Source organism: Alligator mississippiensis, chromosome 2, assembly GCF_030867095.1.
Source record: "Alligator mississippiensis isolate rAllMis1 chromosome 2, rAllMis1, whole genome shotgun sequence".
In the NCBI taxonomy this organism is placed as follows: domain Eukaryota; kingdom Metazoa; phylum Chordata; order Crocodylia; family Alligatoridae; genus Alligator; species Alligator mississippiensis.
In genome coordinates, this window is record NC_081825.1 from 227,918,351 (window position 1) to 227,938,057 (window position 19,707).

The 19,707-nt window shown below is 43.9% G+C and overlaps 1 protein-coding gene across 4 annotated transcripts in view; it reads left to right on the forward strand.

The window, feature by feature from the left end:
* NR1H3 (nuclear receptor subfamily 1 group H member 3) overlaps window positions 1-19,707 on the forward strand; it is a 38,795-nt gene continuing 19,088 nt past the window's right edge. Inside the window, exon 1 of one of the 4 annotated variants that reach the window (XM_006261401.4) lies at window positions 1-96. The gene's annotated coding sequence lies outside the window, so the exon portion shown is untranslated. Of the gene's footprint in view, window positions 97-260; window positions 469-1,713; window positions 1,980-12,960; window positions 13,166-19,707 lie in introns of those variants that run through there. The other 3 variants (XM_059722834.1, XM_014602335.3, XM_014602336.3) reach the window with 3 other exon arrangements.

Below are 19,707 nucleotides of genomic sequence, written 5' to 3' on the forward strand. Positions count from 1 at the left end.
GAAGCTCAAGCATGTGACTCGCAGCCGCCGCGGCTCACGGGACATCGCAGCTGCGGCCCGGACGGCGGCTCCCGGTCCGGAGCCCGGCGCCTACGGGTAACTCCCCCCCCGCCCGGCTTAAGAAGGCACCTGCGGGCAGGAGTCTCCTCCCGGCTGCTCCTGGGCCGGCCCTGGCTGGGCCCTGTGCCGCCCGGCCTGGCAGTCCCGGGCGCCCGCTCCCTCCCTGCCGCGCTCAGCCCCGGCTCTGCCGCTTGCAGGGGGGCGCGCCCCGCTAGATGCGTGGCCCGGGCTGTGGGTGGAGGGAAGGCCGCAGCCCCTGTTGGGCTCTGACATTTGCCTGGGTCCGGCTGCTGTATGCAAGGTGCCGGGTGCCTTCTGCTTGGGTCCCGCTCCCTTGCACCTAGGTTTGTCCTTCCTCAGGCTAGGCCTGCTGCCACTGCAGGGGACGGTCTGCTCTTGGCTTAACAGGTAACAGGCGGGGAGTTGAAGGCTCCCACCTCCCAGCACTTGTCCATCCCATCTCACCCCCGTCCTGGAGGGATGGCATCTAGGCCTGTTCCCATGACTTGGCTGCTCCCCGGGGTCTCTGCGGAGTTGGCCGTGTCGCGCCTGTTGAGGTAGTTCTGGCAGGGCGGATGCTGATCCCACCTGGGCTTTAGCCGAGATAGCAGAGACAGGGGGTGACACCCAGCAGGAAAAAACAACCAGAAGTCATTAACCCCCAGCCAGATGGTATGTAGTGACCTAGAAGTGAAAATCTTCAAATCCCATTTCAACCCCTTTTTCTGTTGATTTCTCTGCAATCCCCCTGCAGAGTGTCTTATCCTAAATGGGACCCGTGGTTTCTGTGTGCTGTGAAATAAAAGAGATTACATTTCTGTGTTTGAATGTTGAGCACTTATTGTTATTTGAATTATAGGCAGCCGGGAATTTGACTATAGCACAGTCACATGGTGAAAAAAGATGGTCCCTGGCCTACAGAGCTTGTGGTCTAGATTGTGACCTGAAACAGCAGGTAGATGAGATGGGCACATAGGGGTAGGATTTTTAAAGATGAGCTGTCTGTTAATCTAGCAAATTATCACACATTAAGCATAGCAGAGTTCTTGCTAACTACCTTCCTAGCTGTTGTCAGATGTGGAGCGGAGATATCTGTTTAAGGTGTAATGACTTTGTTGTTTCCTTGTCCTCCCCTTCTCCTAGCTTCTCTTCTGTCAGTTTCATCCACCTGCTGCATCTTGCCATAGCCTCGATTGTGAGCTTTCTGGAGCACAGTGTGTCTGCCAAAGTGGAAGTTTTAGGTTGTCTCACATTTTTAGAATGTAAGAATAATTTTACTGGGTCAGACCAAAAGTCTGCCTGACTCAGTATCTTGTCTCTAACAATGGCAGGTAGAGGAAGATTTAGAGGAAGAGTGTAGAAAACAGACATATGTAGATTGATTAATCTTCCATCATCCCGTCACAGTTGCTGGTAGGGGATGGTAGTCCCCTCACATCCCTAAAGGTTGTGTTTAATAGCCCCCATTGGCCCCTCCATAAATTTGTTTAATTCCTTTTGAACCCCATTTGTAGTATTAGGCTTTGCAACATTCTGCGGTAATGAGTTCCACATGTTAATTACTTTGTTTTAAACGTTATGTATTATAACTATGTCTCATTTGACTTACAATTCATTATGCTTAGGTCTGTAGGTCCATCCTAATGGATGCTTCAGCTTGGAGGCAAGACCAGACCTGTCACCACTCTCTGACAGCAGGGGAGTGGCTCAGTCCCTGAAGATTGTTTTCCATCTCCCCAGTGGCTGGCAGTCCTACCACAGGACTCCTCTTGAGGAAAATTTCAAACTTGATGTCAGATTTCTGACTAACAGCTTGGCTTACTTGTGCTCTTTCTCTTTCTGAGGCATTTGTAACGACTGGTGCCTCCGCAGGCTTCAGGAAATAGCTTGGCTAATGAAAACTGGAGGCCAAAGGAAAGGTCTGTGTCTCCTGCTACATCTTCTTAAATATCTTGTTGGGGAGCTTGTTTGGCTCTGTAGGAAGTGTGGACCTCCCTGCTCAACAGCTGAGTCTGGATGGTGTTGTCCGAGTTCCTCTGCCCCAGGAAGGAAAGGATGTGGTAGCCCTGGAAAAACTATCTTCGGGGACAAGAAGTACTCCATTCTCTAATCTCCACCCCCATGAGAATAAAGTAGGATGAAAAACTGAACCTGAACGCATATGGCCAGCACTAAAAGCCCTGATCATGACTGCAGAGCAAAGCCAGCATTTCTCCTTAGGACCTTAGGTTGTAGATGGAGGATATCAAACACATAGATGATGCTAGTGCCAGGAAGCATGGTAGGGCCCAGCTCCCCATCTCTGCTGTCAGCTCTGTAACAGGTCTGCCAAGTGATTCACAACTGATTTCCCTGGCTGGGGCTTCCAAAGGGAATACAGACTCAGCTGGTCTATGTGGATCCGTAGGAGTAGAGAGCACCTCCTCTGAGGTGTCAGTCATTCTGTAGGTTAGTACCTTCCTGAGAGACCCTGTACTTCATCTGCTGATTTTTTATTTATTTATTTATCTAGGTCCTCCTTTCCCCTTCCCCAGACTTGAAGGTCAGTTCTGAATAAAACACAGGGGATAAAATAATTAATTATACATAAAACCAAACAAAAAGAGAACAGACTCAGGTAGAGTATGAAGTACTTTGAAATTATGCTTTGGCTGACTGTGCTTCCCCTAGACAAGCTGTGGCCCTCTATCCCTCCTTGTGTTTCTTGGGAATGTATCATAATAGAAGACTGAGATTTTTTTTCTCTGCCTCATTTAAAAGTTTAGGAACATGCTTGACTGTTGCTCCCAGTTACCAACACTGGATCACAATGCCCTTGTGCCTGCTCCCATGGACTGCAACACTTTAATATTCAGGTTATTCTAGAGAAAGAAGGCTTTTTTCTGATAAGTTTTATTGGACCAACTGTATATTTGGGAGACCCGGTGGACAAGCAAGCTTTCAGGCATAAGGTGCTTCCTCAGGTCTGAAGGGAAGCAGACTCAGGCTGAGCAAAATATAAAGAAAAGATTCCATGGAAATGTAAGCATTCTGGCTGGAGGGATGGAGAGGGACTGTGAACTAGGGACTAGTGTAAAGAGGAGCTATTCTAAGACAGAAGAACAGTAGAATATTCAATCTAGTTAGTGGCAAAGCAGCACCATTCAAAAAGGGGAGTAGTTACTACTGGTGAAGTTCAGAAAGATTGGCAGTGTTTATAAGGTTGTAATGAGCCATAAAGCTGCTGTCTATATTTAACAAGACTTTTTTTTTTTTTAACTGTCCAATAGAGTTATGAATTTGTTTCCAGGCCTATCTTTTGGAGTTGTTTTCTAAATTCCCTTTAAGCACGAGAATTGTTGGGTGGTTCTTGGTTTTGCTGCTGCAGTTTAAGGCCTGCTTTCTTCCCTTAGCAGCTGACCATGGAATAATGAGGAAAGGGACAAGAGCCTACATGTGAAAGAAAAAGCAGGCAGCAAAGATTCCCTCTGCTCTCCATTTGTTTATTTATTAATTTTTTCCTGTTCTTCCATCTCTATTTTACAAGGAAGGAAGATTCCTCAGTGTGCATCAGTCCAAATTCAGACAGGTATCACTACTGAAGTAAAACCTGTCATCTACCGTGGTTAGGCATTCAGTATTCCTAAGGTGTGGGGAGGGGCAGAATTTGGATCTGCAAAAGTAGCCTCTTCACTTTACAGGTATATGGGACCTATCTCGCTTGGATCTGATGCTTGAACAGCTTAGTTTCCAACTTCTAGTGCAACTATGGAAAACAAAAGCTATTCAGTTATTGCCTGAGAATGCAGGGGGACTGGATTTGATAGCATGGATGGCCTCTTCCAGCCTTAGTTCCTTTGTCATATGAAAAGTAGATTTATAATCCCGTCTGCTGCCAAATACTATAGAAAGGAATGCAAGTTATATGACCAGGAAAAACAGTCCTTGACTTATGAAAATGTTCCTAAATGTAATAAACCCTGCATGTTGGTGAACTTGGTATCTGCTTTGAGTTTGTCAGTTTGCAAGTTCCTCAACCAGCCCTATACAGGTTTCCCTTGCTTTATGTGGGTCCTGTATGTGTGAATTCGTTCTTATGTGATGACCTTTTTTATAACAAAAATTTGTTATATGCAAGGTTAATTCACTCTTATGCGATCGGTGTGGTGAAAGCCCGCAGTCAGCTGCTTTGTGTGGTGCATTGTGGGAGTGATGCACACCAAAATATAGTCTCCTGTGTGGATCTGTGCTTTTTTCCTCATTGTCTGAGATGTGTTTCTGTAGTTGCCATCCTCATTACGATAGTGCCCTGTGCTTTGTGTATATTGCCTGCTGTTGGTGAGTACCAAAATGGTCTTGTAAAAGTGGTAGAAATGGGTCTGGGGGTCAGTACAGTTGAGGTTTTGGAACTGCCCCTATTCTTTACGTTGTAAAGTGGGCTCCCTTTATGCAAAGTTATGTTATGCACTGTTTTCTAGGAATGCATGTAAAGCATAAAGTGAGGGAAATTTCTATAGAATTAGACCCTGGTTGGTTATGGACTCATTCAGTTTGGAAGCAAATGGCCATTTTTGATGCTGGTCCTTGCAAATCATACCCGAGTGGAGTGCATGTGGCAAGTCGTGCTTCCTGTCAATTAAAATCAACTTATTCCTGATAGGTACTGGTTCTAAGCGAAACATGTATTTGAAATAGGGATCTTTCTCTGAGGTCTAGTACTTTTATCTGTAATTAAGACAAGGAGTCCTCAGAAAGTGAATGCTATCAACCAGGAAGAGCACACCAACTGCTGAGGCTTCCTTAGCTTGACGAAGGGTTTTTGAACCCGAAAGCTTGCTTAATAACTATTCTCCAACCATTTGGGTTGGTCTAATAAAAGATATCAAATTCACCCAAGGAACCTTGTCTGCTATCAACCGTTATATTCAAGAAACATTCCTCCTTCTGTTTAGTCTTAGATTCAGTCCTTGGTACTCCAGTCAGAGAAGTTTCTTCCTATAATGAGATCTGCTATGAGGCCCCATAGCCATTAAAGCAGACGTTTGCTAATGTTCTATTTATTGGATACTCAGTTGTTAATAGTTGCTGTTTTTCAGAAAAGTCTTCCCTTGATTTTTGTGCTTAGAGGACAGTGGAGGATGTATTGTAATGTATATAATTTTGGATGTCCATATTTAAAACATGATCCTACTTCCAACTTAGGAGGCATATTACAGTGACAGTTCCATTGGAGAATAGGGAAGCTTGTCTGTGCTAACCTGAAAGTGTCCTTTCTACTTGTAATAAGGTTAATTTATCTGGCCAGCCCTGGAGAAAAATGGATCAACCAGAATAGAACTGTTTGGACATTTTAGATATCAAATTATGTTGATTTATGTCATTAGGGGACATTTTTTTCCAGTGTTGTGAAGTTGGAGAAATGTTTGTGTATGTGCTTCAAAGTATTATGCAGCTGGCAATTTGGGAACAATGAATTTAATCATCCTTGTTGTGGGAGTTAGCCACAGCAGGAGGGATCTTTAGGAAGTAGGAACTTTCCATACTACCAGTGATGATTGAGTCAGATTTTGCAGCCAAGCTACATACAGGCTGAAATATCCATTCTATTGGACATGTAAACTTTAGCTTCGACTTGTAGATTCTAGTGGACACGATTACCTGAAGATCAAGAAGTTTTTAGGTAAGCACACATACATTTTTCTATTACCTAGTTAGCTGCAACTAGGACCAATTTCCAGAATTAATTTTGGCAGGATGGATGCACATAATGTTGTTGGCTCCAGAGAAGTTGGCATATTTCAGCAGAGTTATAGTTTCCTTTATTTAAAATGAATGTGGTAGGTTTCTCGAATATCCCTTCCATGGCTTTTCTTTTCTGACTTACTGCTTCTGTGATGGAAGACATTTTCTCCATATGTGGAAGCCAGAGAAATTCCTCCTGCCTAGATCCACTAACAGCGAGGAACATTAGCAGTTAGTATAGCTTGAATTTTTAAGTCCTAAAATGCCGAGACCAGATTTTCTGTAAGGAAGAAGTACTTGCTGCTTGTAGATCCGGGTGAGAACATGTGTAGAAATGAAGCTCTTTGTGTTACCCTTTTATAAAACAGAGCCTGGTATGTTCAGCTTTGTTCATGTTATTTGGAGGAAAGACCAGCTAAGTTGGAGAGCATCCAGAGAAGGGCAGGGAAGATCTTCTGTTATGTCTCAGGAAGGGAGAATTCTAGGTTTATTTATTGAGAGGATGTTTAAGATGTGTTGTGGATAAGGCATTAAATTAGCAATGGATCATTAAAATCTAATTCTGAGTTTGCTGAACAGACCAAAAATATGGGCTTACAAGTTTGAGGAATTATCTCTTGGATAGAAGTGGTGAAGGGATTGAGTAGAGTTATGTTTAAGCAGAAACCTGGGGCAGCTCTTCTCTGTGGCACATAATTCGAAGGGGTGTTAGTAAGTTTATTTGCTCATGTGTAGCTCACCCCCATAATAGTGAGCACATTTGGTATGTTATGGATGGGGAGCCTGAAAGAGAGAACCTTCTCTAGGGAGCTGAGCTTACTGTCAGCCTTGTGAACAATATAGGGTTTATGGGCCAGCCTGGTGCACTGAATCCAATCCCACATGCTGGATCTGACCTATCACACCAACTCTGGGACTGCACGCTAGTTTTGGGATCATCTGCTGGCTCCAGGAACCATAGGTGCTGACTTATTTTTGCCAGGGTGTGCCTAAGATGATGGACATATGGAAAGTTTTATACATCTCAGGTGATGGGCCTCTTCCCAAGGAGGGGTCAGGGCCCTTGGGGGCCCCCATGTACCCGGTGCCTCTGCCAGGAGCCATGTGCTGAGTCTGACCGGGCACACAGCCCCTGGAGCCAGAGTGTGGTCCCAGACTCAGAGTGCCAGTTCTGACCAAGTATGTGGCTCTGAAGCCAGTGCATGGGGTTGGACCTGGCATACCAGAGCCAAGGCTATGTGCTGAGGTGCAGCTGTGGATTAGCCCCATGAGCTGGTGTGATCTGGTGCATGGCTGGGGAGGGGAGCTCCCTACAGGTCTGGAAATTAGGTGGGACAGGGGAGTGGTGGCAGCATTAATTGCTATGGCACCCAGAGCCACAGCAATGAATGCTGTTAAATGTGCCGTGTTCCCATCCCTGCCTTCCCCAGACTCCTGGGGAGTCTTTTTCCTTGTGTATAATACATACCCCAATTTTTCCCAACTGGCTTGGGGGGGAATGTGGGTTTATACATGAGAAAATATGGTATTTATGGAGGTAGTCCAAGACTGCTGGAGTTGGTAGGAGACTAGCTAAGTGGCTGCAGGATTCTTTTTGTGCACAAAATGTGTTTATCTTTTTAAGTTTAAAAAGCTAAGAGAAAGTTTTTAAATTTTTAAAAAGTTTAAAACTAGCCGGGCTAAGAACTTGTATGTCCAAACTTTCCCCTCCCTTCTGATATGATGATCCTGGAGCTAATTTAGGTCCCTGCATGACTGTCAGCTAGATGAGATGGATTGATTTAAATAATGATTAAAATTAGTGATTTAAATAACTTACTGTAGTCTTGTTTTGCATTTTTACTTTTTAGTTACTTTCCTAAAGGAAGGTTGAGTCCCAAATTATTCCAACCAATGAGACTTTTTGCTTATCACTAAGTTTTACTGTATCTATGCACATTTATTTAAGCAGTCATATTAATGCTAATTTATGTAGATTCTTAATTTTTATTATGTTACAGAATGGTGAATCTTATTTCTTGTTTACTACATCATGGTCATTGTTACTTGCAATTTGTGTCAAGCTGCATTTGAATAAAAATTGGAATCTAGCTTAAATTCACAAGAATAGCCTTTTAAAGCCATTTAAATGAGGCTACTTTAAATGTAAGAGATAAATAATAAAAAGTAAGCTTTTTATCACAATATTTTCTGATTATTAAGCAAAAAAGTATTATCTATGCTTAATGAATTGGACTGACCGTTTTTTTTTTGTTTGTTTGCTTTGACAAACATGGCCCTCCCAGTTTTTAAACTAGTCAAGATTATCCACACACCACACTTTTAGTCACAGTTTGGAAGAAGAAAACAGACTTTTCTGCTTTCCACTCCTTTTTTCAACTTTGAATGAAGTAGTTACTTAATTGCATGAATTGAAATGTGCAAAATATGAAAATGGATTATGCTAGAGGTCAAGTAAAGGAGATCCCCATACACTGACATCCCAACAGCATAAGTGGAACCTCAGAGGGTTCTTCCAACTATGCTTCTCCTTGCAGCACCTAGGGATGGAGACTCAGGAGAAACTGAAGAGAGAATGGAGCCCCATGCCCCCTGTCCTTTAGGCTCCATCTCCAGCAAGCCTCCCCTGACTTCTGTACCTATGGTGGAACTTTCCCAGTGCTCTTGAGCCATCAGACTGCTCCTGGTGTAGGGATGAAGTCAGTGGAGATCCAGTCACCCCTCAACACAACTTTCTCCTGAGTCTCAATCCCTAGTTGCTGTAAATAATGTTAAAACCCCCCCCTAAAATTGTCAGGTACTCGGAGAGGACAGGGTCTGAGTTTGTCATGTACATGCATCCCTGCAAATTACTCAGAGAACCTGCAAAGCTGGAGCTACAGCTGAACTTCTTAGAGCATATGGCAGGTGCAGGTGCACACATACACTTTTATACAGAACTGAATTTTTTGTGGGACTTTGGTTTCACTGGAGGAAGTGTGTGTGATTTGGGAACTCTGTTATATGTACCTCAATTCCTTTCTCTTTGAGTGCTGTTGAGGTGAGTCCCAGGGATGCATGTCCATGACAAACTCAGACCTTGTCCTCTCAGAGTACCTGATAATTCTAGGGTTTTTTTATTTAAAAAAAAAAAAAAAAACCAACAACCCCCCCCCCCCCCCCCCAAAACCCCCACCAACCCAAAACAAACATTTGTATTTGGGCAACTATAGAAACAAAACTCCAGCACAAGAGGAATACACAGGAATTGTGTGAGGTTGGAACCTCAGTGTTAATTGTTGTTTCACTGGTTTGTTAGTTCTTTTGAGAGCCCTGAAGCCTGTGCATGCCTCTCTTGTCCTTTATGGATTTTACTGGTGTTCATCTGCTTGCATCTTAGGATTTGTATGCTTTGTTGGGGCCCTTGTTGAATTGAGTTGTGCTAGGGTTGGGGCCTCTGGAGGCACCTGGGTCTCCTGAGTATTTGGATATATCCTGTAGGAACTGGGCGGCTCTTGTTTCCTATCTGGTGGGTGTGCCCTGACTGCAGCCATTTCACTGGCTGGCCCAGAACCAGCGGCCTCTTTCTGACTCCAGCCTGTTTTCCAGCTGAGCATTTGTGGTGATGTCAGATGCTGGGAGAAGGGAACATGACTTGGCAGGACAAAGTCTGCAGAAAGTTCAGCTCCACATTTGGACCAAAGCCTTGGAGGGAATTAGACCTGCACACACACTGTTGCACAGACTGTCACATGCCCTCTCACACGCTCTTTCCCTGACATGCAGATCCTTTCTCTCTCTCATGCACAAATATTTCACTTTGTTTTCAGTTTGAACATTCAGTGTAAATCTTCAATTTCCTCCTCCCTTTCCATGTGTGTCTGCAGTATTTAATTGTATTTGAACCCCCTGGCAGAAGAGGGCTAGTCAAGCTGACTAGAGGCAGGCAGAGCATAATCAAATACAGAGCAAACTTCCCTTATGCACAGCTCCTAATGCCCTTGCTCCTGTCCTGTAGCTTTCAGCCCCTTTTCCCCATATTTCCTTACAGTTCTGGCAATACCTTTTCATTATAATTCTGTGTATTCCCCATAGTAGCTGTTCTTTTGCATTCCATTCTTTGCTGTACAATTCCATTATCATAAATGGGAAGGCAGCAAATGCTGCTCAATTGTTTTTCTGTAGTGGACATCCAGGGATTATACCAAGATGTACAATAGTTGAGCCTGCTTCCTTTGAAGTGACTTAAGAACCAGTCCCAGTCTCATCTGCTTTAAACAGGCCATGTTTCTGTGGTACTGTCTTGCCTTCCTGCCATTCTTCTGCATGTAGGTGTGATACTTCTGTTAATATAATTAAAACATTTTCCCAGTGGAATTTAGGAATTGGGGTTTTCCTGCCCATTTCTCACTGCAGTACCAAATCTAATTTCTCCTTTGGTCCCTTTGTATTACAGTAGCATGTATAGGCATCTATTTATTGGGATTGCTTTGGATTAGGCATCAGACAGATGTACTGTAAAAAGACCCTGCCCCAAAGAGAATATAATCTGTTATAACAATATGCAACAGGCTAATAGAACAAGTTGTGCAAGGAAGAGAGGGAGGATGACTTAACAAAGGACTGAGCATATTACTGCAGTGTAAGCATTGCTGATGCCTCCTTTATTCTACTTCTCTATTCTCAACTATTCCTCTTGCCCTTGGGGCACCAGAATTCTGTTTTGTAGAAATTAGAGATGGGGAAGATGAGTATGAGAGAAAGGAAGATCTGAGCATGGAAGGAAGAGCCAGGCACTTCTGAGTTGTCTGTGACTGGTGTGACTCATCTGACAGCCTTGGGCAAATCGCCTATCCTCCCTGCTTGTAAAATAGGGATAATGTTATTACTGCTTTTATTATTCTTTTATTTAGTAAGTGTTGACATTTGTCTGTGTCATGGTAACAGAGTAAAAGGTTGACACCAAGGAAACAGTCTGGGACAGCCCAGCAGATGCTGTTATCTTTTCATTTTTTTTTTTTTCTTCTCCCTTCCCTTTCTTTCCTTGTGTAGTGATAGGCTGCAGAAGGCATTTGATTGGCATAGATCATGAGTTGTACTCTCCTTTATGGGTGTAAAGGGGATTAAATTACTTGTTTTTAAAGAACTTTGCAGATGAAAAAGTACTAATGAGTTCGTTGTTATCATCTTAATTTTCCACAGGAAGCAGGGTAGGATTGAGCCCTGAAATGTCAATTTTTGGGGTTTATCAAATTAGTGGAGGCATGGTTTTGTCCCTCTTCCCTTGTACCTCACTGCCATAAAATGATTCTTGGCATTCAGCCTTGCCTTTACATTTCTCTGGTCTCTCTTCAGCTTATAGACAGTTTTCTAGTATTGAGGTAGCATTTTCCCAAGTCCACCTGGAGAGGGTTTGTGACTTCCTATAGTGGGGGTTCAAGGCCTCTGGGATTATTGAGGATTGGGAAAGGAAAGTGTAGGATCCTGTGTGAGGTCAGCTCCCTGTTCTAAGATGTAGTGCCTTTGCATCACTTGACAATGAATGGAGAATTTTGCTTCACTTTTCTTTTTTGCAAGTCCCACCTTAAGATCTATGTGTTTGTCTCCAAATACCTGCCCCTGTGTATCTCCCCATTCCACCATTCTGAAATCTGGGCCTCCCATAACTGTCTCCTTTGACATGCATTCTCTGGGAAGAGATGGTGTAAAGACTAGCTGGTTATCATGGTTTTACAGCATTGCATAACTAGCTCTGTTTTATGCCTTAAAGGTCAGGGGTGGGTACCATTGCCTGAGTGGAGCTAGAGCAGAGATCCAGCAAAGCCACATACTTTGCAAATTCATTGTCTCCACTGACATCCAGTGGCATTTGGAAGAAAACCAGACCAGGGCTGGATCTCTTTTTTTTTTTTTGTTGGCCATCATGCACCATTGCTGCACTTAGGTTTTCATTGCAAACCAAAAGCTTAGTCACTCAGCTTTTATTCTCCAGACCAGGGTTTTGGTTGCAAGGTGGTTTCACCATAGGATTTCTTCCTAGACTACCTGAAGGTATCTCATGCCTGGTCCATACTTAAGTTTTTGTTTTTTTTTTTTTTCTCTCTCTTATACTGCTGTGCTGATTTAAAGCAGTGAAGGGAAAAAAATTGCACTCCTAACCAAGATACTGGTGCTGACAAACCTCTAGAATAGATGCAGTTACACTGGCAGAGGAGCCTAGTTCTCAGCATTGAAATATTGTATTTGAAGAATGGCTATAAGTGGTATTTCTAGCAAAGGCCCCAGACTTTGCATCCCTTGCCATGCACTCCTCCCAAGAACCGATCAGACTTGCCCTTTGCTTCCTTGTTGGACAGCAGGGCCTATTGCTGTGTTCACTCTGTTCCTCCTCCTGGGAGGAGCACAGAAGGGACTTTTTCCTGTTCGAAGCCCCTGTCAGAGTCAAAGCCCTGATTGCGTTTCCTGCTGTCCGAAGGTCGGTGCTGATAGGGAGTCAGTCTGACGCAGAGCTGGAGTCTGAGCCAAACTTTTGGGGTTACTTTAGTTCAGCTACAGAATAGCAAGATTTGCTGCTGTTCTTCCTTGCAGGTGCTGTAGGGGCTGGTGTAGACCCTAGTTGTGCAGCTGGACTCTTCAGGTGCCTGTTGTAGTTATACCTTTGGGAGGACTAATCCTTACAGGACAGGAGTCATGAGGGCTGACTGCCATTGCATCAGGTGTGTGAGAAGATCCACTACCATAGCCTCTCCCTCTCTAGACCCCATAGTGCCCTAGTTCCTGTTTTTCCTGAGGTGTGTCAGTTGTAGATTTCTCTGACACTTGGAACCCCAGGTGATGGGTACAGTATAACATTCTCATTAGAAAAGAGTAGGATGTAGCAAAGTTAGGTGGCTTTTGCCAGTGTTTAGTGGAGTTTATGCAGCTGATGCCACCAGAAATCCCATGCCAGTGAATGTGGTTGATTGCTGTCCTGACCCTATCTTTCTCATCATCACTTGCTTGCTGTCATACAGGAAAAGAGGCCAAAGGGAGCACTGTGTGCAGTGTGAATGAACTGGAGTAACCTCTTCTCCTTTCTCCTTCCCTCAATTACAGGACCAAGGGCATCCGGCAGGGAGGGAGGGAGTGGGAGAGCACAGCCCACTCTGGGATCTTGCTGACCTGAAGGCACTCACTTTTTTTGCTCGCTCCTTGTGTTGCTGTGAGATCTTCAAGGCACACTGGCTCTGGCTAGCATAGACTAAACTTATTTTCATAGACAAGTAAGGCTAGAAGGCATTGAACCTGCAACATTCGTGTGAATAACGCCACATTCTAACCAACTGAGCTAAACTTCAGCTGTTTGAACTGAAGAAAGAAAGGGGACAGGCAGGAGGGGGAAAGTAAAGCTTTGTTGCAGGACCAGGTAGGTGAGCTGTGAATTTTTATTTCTGTAAGCAAAGCAATTGCTGGTGTGGTTTAGTTCTCGCACTCTCTCACTCTTGCTCTTCTCCCCCCTCCCCCCCTGTGGTGGTATCAGGGTTGTCGCATCTTATTCTTGTCTGCTTCCAGGCATTTTCAGAAAATGCTGCCTCAGGCTGCTTAGAGAAGAACACTGGCTTGCTTGCTCACTGAAGAAGTTGGGAACATGTGTGGTGCTATGTTTTGTGGACAACGGCAAGGATCAAAGTGCAAGAGATGTCAGGAGAGAGCAAGTGAACAGAAAGGAGGAGTAGAGAGAAGCTGCTGGGGTTGATCCTGGCTGGGCTTGAATTATTACATTTGTCATCTGTATTGCGGTAGTGTAGCCCATGAATTCCCCAAGTCCCATTATCATAAGGACGGTGGAGTCACGTAGAAGAGAGACAACCCATCTTTGCTATTTCTGTCTTGGATTTCTTTGTGCATGGGATAAGCCTAACCTGGTCCCAAGTCTGCTGCTGTTGTTCCTTTTTACAGTATGAGAAGGAATTACTGAGGATTTCTTACTGAGACCAGCTAAGTTCTGATAAAAACCTAGGAACCTCTTTGCTGGGGCACAGTGGAGGGGCAAGACTGGTTTGCAGTGATTGTGGGGGGGGGGGGGAACCCTGTGATATGAGAACATGTTAGCTGCCTCTCTTTCAGGCCCTCTGTGCTCTTGACAGTCACTTATTCCTCTCCCTAGTCTTGGTACCTAGCACAGACCTTAGCATGGGAGGAGTAACGAGGGAGTGACTGCAGTTACACGTCTGTTGCGAGGCTCTGGAAAATTCTTATTTCCTTCCTAAACATTAAAGATGGGAAGGAGTCTTGTTTGATCACAGCTTCTATCTGTGCAGTTGGTCACTTGAGGGAATGTTCCAGGGCTTTAGTAAATCTGTTCTTTCAGTATCCCAAGCAATGACACTTCCCCACCTGCATTAAGAGATTACTCCAGGGTGTAACAGATCTTGCCATTAGGTTGATTTTTTTTTTTTTTTTTTCCTTGTAAATTTCCCTTTCTTGGCTTCATCCTGTTCCTCTTTATTTCACCCTCATCTCCATCACTCCTCCCATCACTTTTTATCATTTTCAGTTGAAATGCTTTATGGTTAAGCTTCACTCTTGTATGCCATTGTTGTATCTTGCTGCCCCTGTCCCCATCCCCCGTTAGCCAAGTGACATGTATTTTAGTTGTTTTAATCTCTGTCTCTGATTGCTCACTTTTATTCTCTAAATTCCCTGCAGTTTGTGGATGTAATTCTGGTACTGACATATCAAACTTGACTACGTTGTTTCAAATGGGCTCATCCCAGAGCTGTATGGGGATGGGGAGACTCTGTCAGGATTTAAGCCCTGGATCTTGAGTTCATCTTTCTTTACTCATCTTTCTTTCTGTATATAAAGACAGATTATTTCCCTTCTCCATATATAGTTTGTACAATTACTGGCTTTTTGTTACCTGTGCTGCATTGAGCCCTTATCTAATGAACTGTTCTGTCACCCAGGCATCAGTTTCCCAGGTATGTCCAGATCCTTGATGGGATTGATTATTGGGTTACTTTTTCCTACTAAGTATTAGCTTGATAGGCAGAGTCACACTTCTTATTTTTCGGTGTGCCTTTTATATTTCTGCCCATGCGTCTTAATTTCTTTAAGTACTCTGGGTTATTTATCTGTCCTGATGGGTGTGAGCCACTACTTCCTATTTAGTATCTGTTAAGCCTGTCAGTAATGTACTGTTCACCCTCTTACAGATAATCCTATTAAATCAGATCCATCTTACTAGTAGTTCTCCCAAGCAGAGGCTGGGAAGAGGGTGCCCTTAGAGAGCAAATGGAACAAGTGAGCCCATGAAGCATTTAAGAACCTTTTTTCTTCCTGGGGACAGGGTCAGAAGAAGCACTTTTAGGAAGTTTGTGAAAACTTCCTGGTTAATAGAACAGAACTTTGGGTCATCCAGGTGTCAGCTGTTCTTGGACTAAGAGGGAACAGGTGTAACTGAATGTCCTTTCTGGTTGCTGTGTTAGCCTAGTGCTGTAACGTTAAGCCCTAATGCAATATCTCAAACCAATATTTCAGCCATTTGGACCTGCAGCCATTTTTTGGCAGTACTGTAGCTGAACTAATGTGATTTCAAGAAAGATCCTTCTGAAATATTGTGGGTCTTGCTTTCATATTTAGGATCATGTCAACCCGTAGATGCCCAAACTTGTGAAGTACATGTCAGCAACTGCTGAAGGAACCTAAGTACAAGATTTGGATTCATGTCTTAAGTACCTGCATTGAAAGTTAGGTCTCCCTATCACATGCACTTGTGCACTACTCGTTTACACGGTAGTACAATGCAAAAGCATAATCCTATGGACCATAGGCAAAAATGTGTAATGGAAGCACAGCTGTAAAGTAGTCTTGCAGATGCACAGTAGAATGCACATCCAAGTAATCTGCTAACCTGGGCAAAGGCAGATAGGCTTACTTGTGGTTAAAAACTTTCTGAAAAGCTCCAGCTTTTCTTCTGAGTATTTGTCATTGGGAAATAAGAGGTTCTTCCAGCTTTTGCTGATTCTTTTTCCTGTTCTGTTTTGATAGCACCATTTCCCAAGTTTAAAAGAACTCTTGCCTGGAAGTGAAGTGTTAAAGAAAATCCTGACTTATGCTTGCTGAGGAAGACTTGTAGTTTTGGGGACCAAGATTTTTTTTCAGTATGCACTGGTTCTTCCAGGAAGGACAGGGGAATCTGTGTAACTGAGGATTGGGGGAGGGCAGACATGCTTAGTACAGAGAAGTCATTGTGATTGCATCTGGTCTGCCTGGCTTATTGTGCATACACTGTGCTACCAAAGGTCGTGTCCCTTTATTTATCTCCCTTGAGGTCAGGGGATAAAATTTAGACCTGCCTCTAGGGCTTGTGATAGATTGATTTGGTGTATATACCACCCTTCCCAACAAAGGCTCAGAGTGGTTTACAATAAGAAAACAAAGTAACTTATAAAAACAGGAGATTTTTTTACAACTTAAAAAGCAAGCACTTTATCAACATAGAACACCCCTGAACAGTGTCCCAACCTAGCGCTGTTGGCCAAATGCCTAAGCAGCACTTCTGAAAGATGTCTAGGCTCAGGTTTCCTGACCATAGATAAAATGAGAGGCTTCCAGAATGAATGGAGGCGAGATTCTGAGTTTGGGGAGGGTTTTGGCTGGAGGATGAGATGGATGTTTCTAGGCAGGAAGGTTGGGAGACAGGACTGGATGCTTTGGCTTGTATCCTGATATTTTTGTGGGTAGTTTCCTAACACTTATGCTTCAGATTGTAGTCGGAGCTCTGAGCTTAGAACCTTTGGTCTCTGACTAGTTCGGTCATTTCCAGGTGAGGCAGGGGCAGAAGCTGCTGCAAATTCATTTTGTAAGTGTTTGGTATGTGCTTTCAGTTGCGAGTGATTAGGGCTAAGAGAAAACGGATGCGCTAAGGCAAACTTAGCGCAGACTCCACTGGAGTCTGTCCTCGCTGCATTGTTGTTCTGGAAGCTGTTTGGAAGCAAGGCACTGCCCCATCTTTTGTCATTTTGCCAGCTCTGCTTTCCAGAACGTACCAGGGCTTGGGACAGAGTAGGGACAGCACAGCTGCTTGTACAGTTCCCTTCTGCAGGTACAGTTTGCATTATATTTTTACACCTGTAGTTGAGTTTGCATTGCAACTCTGGTACTTGCACTTCTAACAAATTGATGGCTTGTACAAAAGGAAGAGTGATCTTTAGCTCTGTGAAAATGTGTGCTTAAATCTTTGTGTTGTTTTCCTGCAGCAGTTCCTCATGACTTGTAGAGGGTAGTAGAAATCCTGCTCCTGATAGGATTGGCCTCAGGCTGTGCTGAGGTGAAAAGCGTGTTGCCTGTCCTGTTGTTAGCAGGTAGAATGGAAACATTTGGGTTGGTTCTGAGGTATGAGGTTCCTGATTTGTCTGTGCTCTATTAGCATCCCTGTAAGCTGAGCCTGAGTACAGCCTCAGGGAAGAGACATTGGGAAAGATGATTTAAAAACATTTCAAATGGAAATCAGCTCTGTCTGTCCAGTCACACTGCCTTCCCATCTATCTGGCACCTGCTGCTGTCGCACTGCCAGGGCTGTCCACCCATAGCTGCTGTAGCTGTCCCAGAAGGCCTTCTGTGATGAAACTGCTGATTCAGCCTCCCCCACCCAGTAAACAGGTGCTACTGTTTGCATTTAAGTCGGGCATCATCAGCCTGAGGCTGCTACTGGATCTACAAAGGGAAAAGAAACATGCTGTGCCCTGGGTGAAGCTTGTCTGTAATATCTCTGCTCTCAGATGAGTTCACCCTCCCTATATCAGATCCATTGCTTTCCCCCTACGCCCCTTCTGTGGATGAATGCAAACTAATTGAGCATCATCAGGAAACTTCATGTCTTAAGAAAAAAAACAAACCCAACCTTCTTTGCATTGAATGTTTAGCTGACAGCAAGTTTAATTCTTCCTCTCTGATTTGGTCTGTTTCATTCATTAATGCAAACTCTTTGGAAATATCACCAGGCAAATATCCCATGCCCTCCTCTTTGGCTCCGGGTGTCTGGCCCGCTTCCTTATGTTCTGGCATACATAGCAGTTCATGGCTGTGCTGAGACTGCCTAGTCATTGAATTGAAGGCAGCAGGGCCCGAGTATTGTCATTCAGTTCCTCAAGTGCAAAACTGTCCCTTCCTCTAGTAATATATGTGGTGTCACTCTGAGCTGTAGGGTAACTCTTTGAAATAACTAATATTTGAATGAATTCTGTTATGTAGAGATGTACCCAGCAGACTGTCTCCTCAGGATAAAATGTACTCACTTTTCTGTATCTCAAGCCCAGACATGCCTGGAGACACCGCTTGCAGCTGTACCACTGAGTCTACTTGTGGCCAAGAGCACATTATAAGTGTGGGATTCGTTCATCTTCAGCTCCCATCCCCAGATATATCCACCAAAGCCTTCTGCTAGCATTTATATCTGAGTAGCTTGCAGACAAGTTTGAACTGTCAGCTTTTGTGCCTTTGGGCTCTGGAAGCCTTCTTCCTTTAATCCAAAGCCCAAGTACTTTAGCTTGTGATCCTGCATATACGGTTACTTTATTCTTTCTGACAATTCAGGAGTTTCCCTACTGCTGCCGTTGCATTTCTTTTGAACTGTCTTTTTCTTAGATGACTCGATGTAGTGAATATGTGGCCAAAGAGGGAGGGGCTCTGTACTCCTTGCAGGCTCCATATTCAGTCTAAAGTCTTATTTCCACAGGTCATGCAAATTGATATGGCCTGTGGGTGCAACACATCTTGCATTCATCATTTGGCAGAACATAAGGGAACCAGACAGGAGTCCAGCAGATTCAACATTTCATCTCAATGTATGTTTGATGGCTCTAGTTTTCATAGCATGAGGTTATGGTTTCTAGGAAAATTGCTTCATCTTTGGCTATCCTACAAAAGTTGTGCTAGTTCCACTAGATTTTTTTTTCTTTTAATCTAGCTGAAGTAGCACAGATCCTTAATGTAGGTGCACTTTAAATTACTTGAACCCTTTAGCTTCTGTTAGTAAACCATTGAATTCATGCAGAGGATTAGACCAGGTGACCTTTGGGGGTCATGATTCTGTGAGATGCAGTTGAACTAGTTTAGCAATATCCGTGTTGGGGGTTTGCACTGGTTTAACTTGACTCATTAGAAATTAATGTACTTAAACTTGTGCAGCTTTTTGTATAGATCACGGGTTCCCAACCTTTTTATGCTGAGGACTGGCAAACTGCGGACCAGAAGCTACCATGGATAGGCAAACTGCAGAGCAGCAGGGACTGGCATACTGTGGGCAGGCAGTAAATTATTATCAGTAAAAGGGCTGGCTGCTGGTCCGCAGTATGCCAGTTGCTTCCAGTGTGCAGTTTGCTGGTCTGCGGTCACTTCTGGTCCGTGGCAGTCAACCCTTCATGGCCTGGTACTGGGCTGTGGCTCAGGGGTTGGGAACCCCTGGTATAGATGAGTCATTTGAGAAATGTGATTAGCTCCTTTTCAGTGTGGCTGTAGACTGATGGTCAGCTCATTAAATGGAGATTAAAAAAGATACATTGCAGTTATGGATTTTGGTGCATTCTTGAAGTGTCTGAGAAGGGTGGTATTTGGAAGGCACCTTTTGGTGATCAGTGCATTTTTTCCGAAGATGGCATAGTCACTTTCCATAGATACAGTACAAGAGTTTAGTTTCCTACTATGTAGCTTGGAGGGGAGAGGGGGCACTTAGGTTGAGAGCAGTATAGGGTTACTGACAGTACTAGGAGAAAGTAATATAATTGTAACATAAGGTAACCTGTCACATAACTGAAGAACACACATTCTTTATCATGTTCTGGGAACTCTTCTAGGCATGTCAAAATCCAGTACAGCTGATTAGCAGCTTCCCCCCAGTGGTTTCAGCAGAGGCCAAAGAGTATGGGGGCTGGAATTTTCCTCTCGCATGCGGAGAGGCTAGGA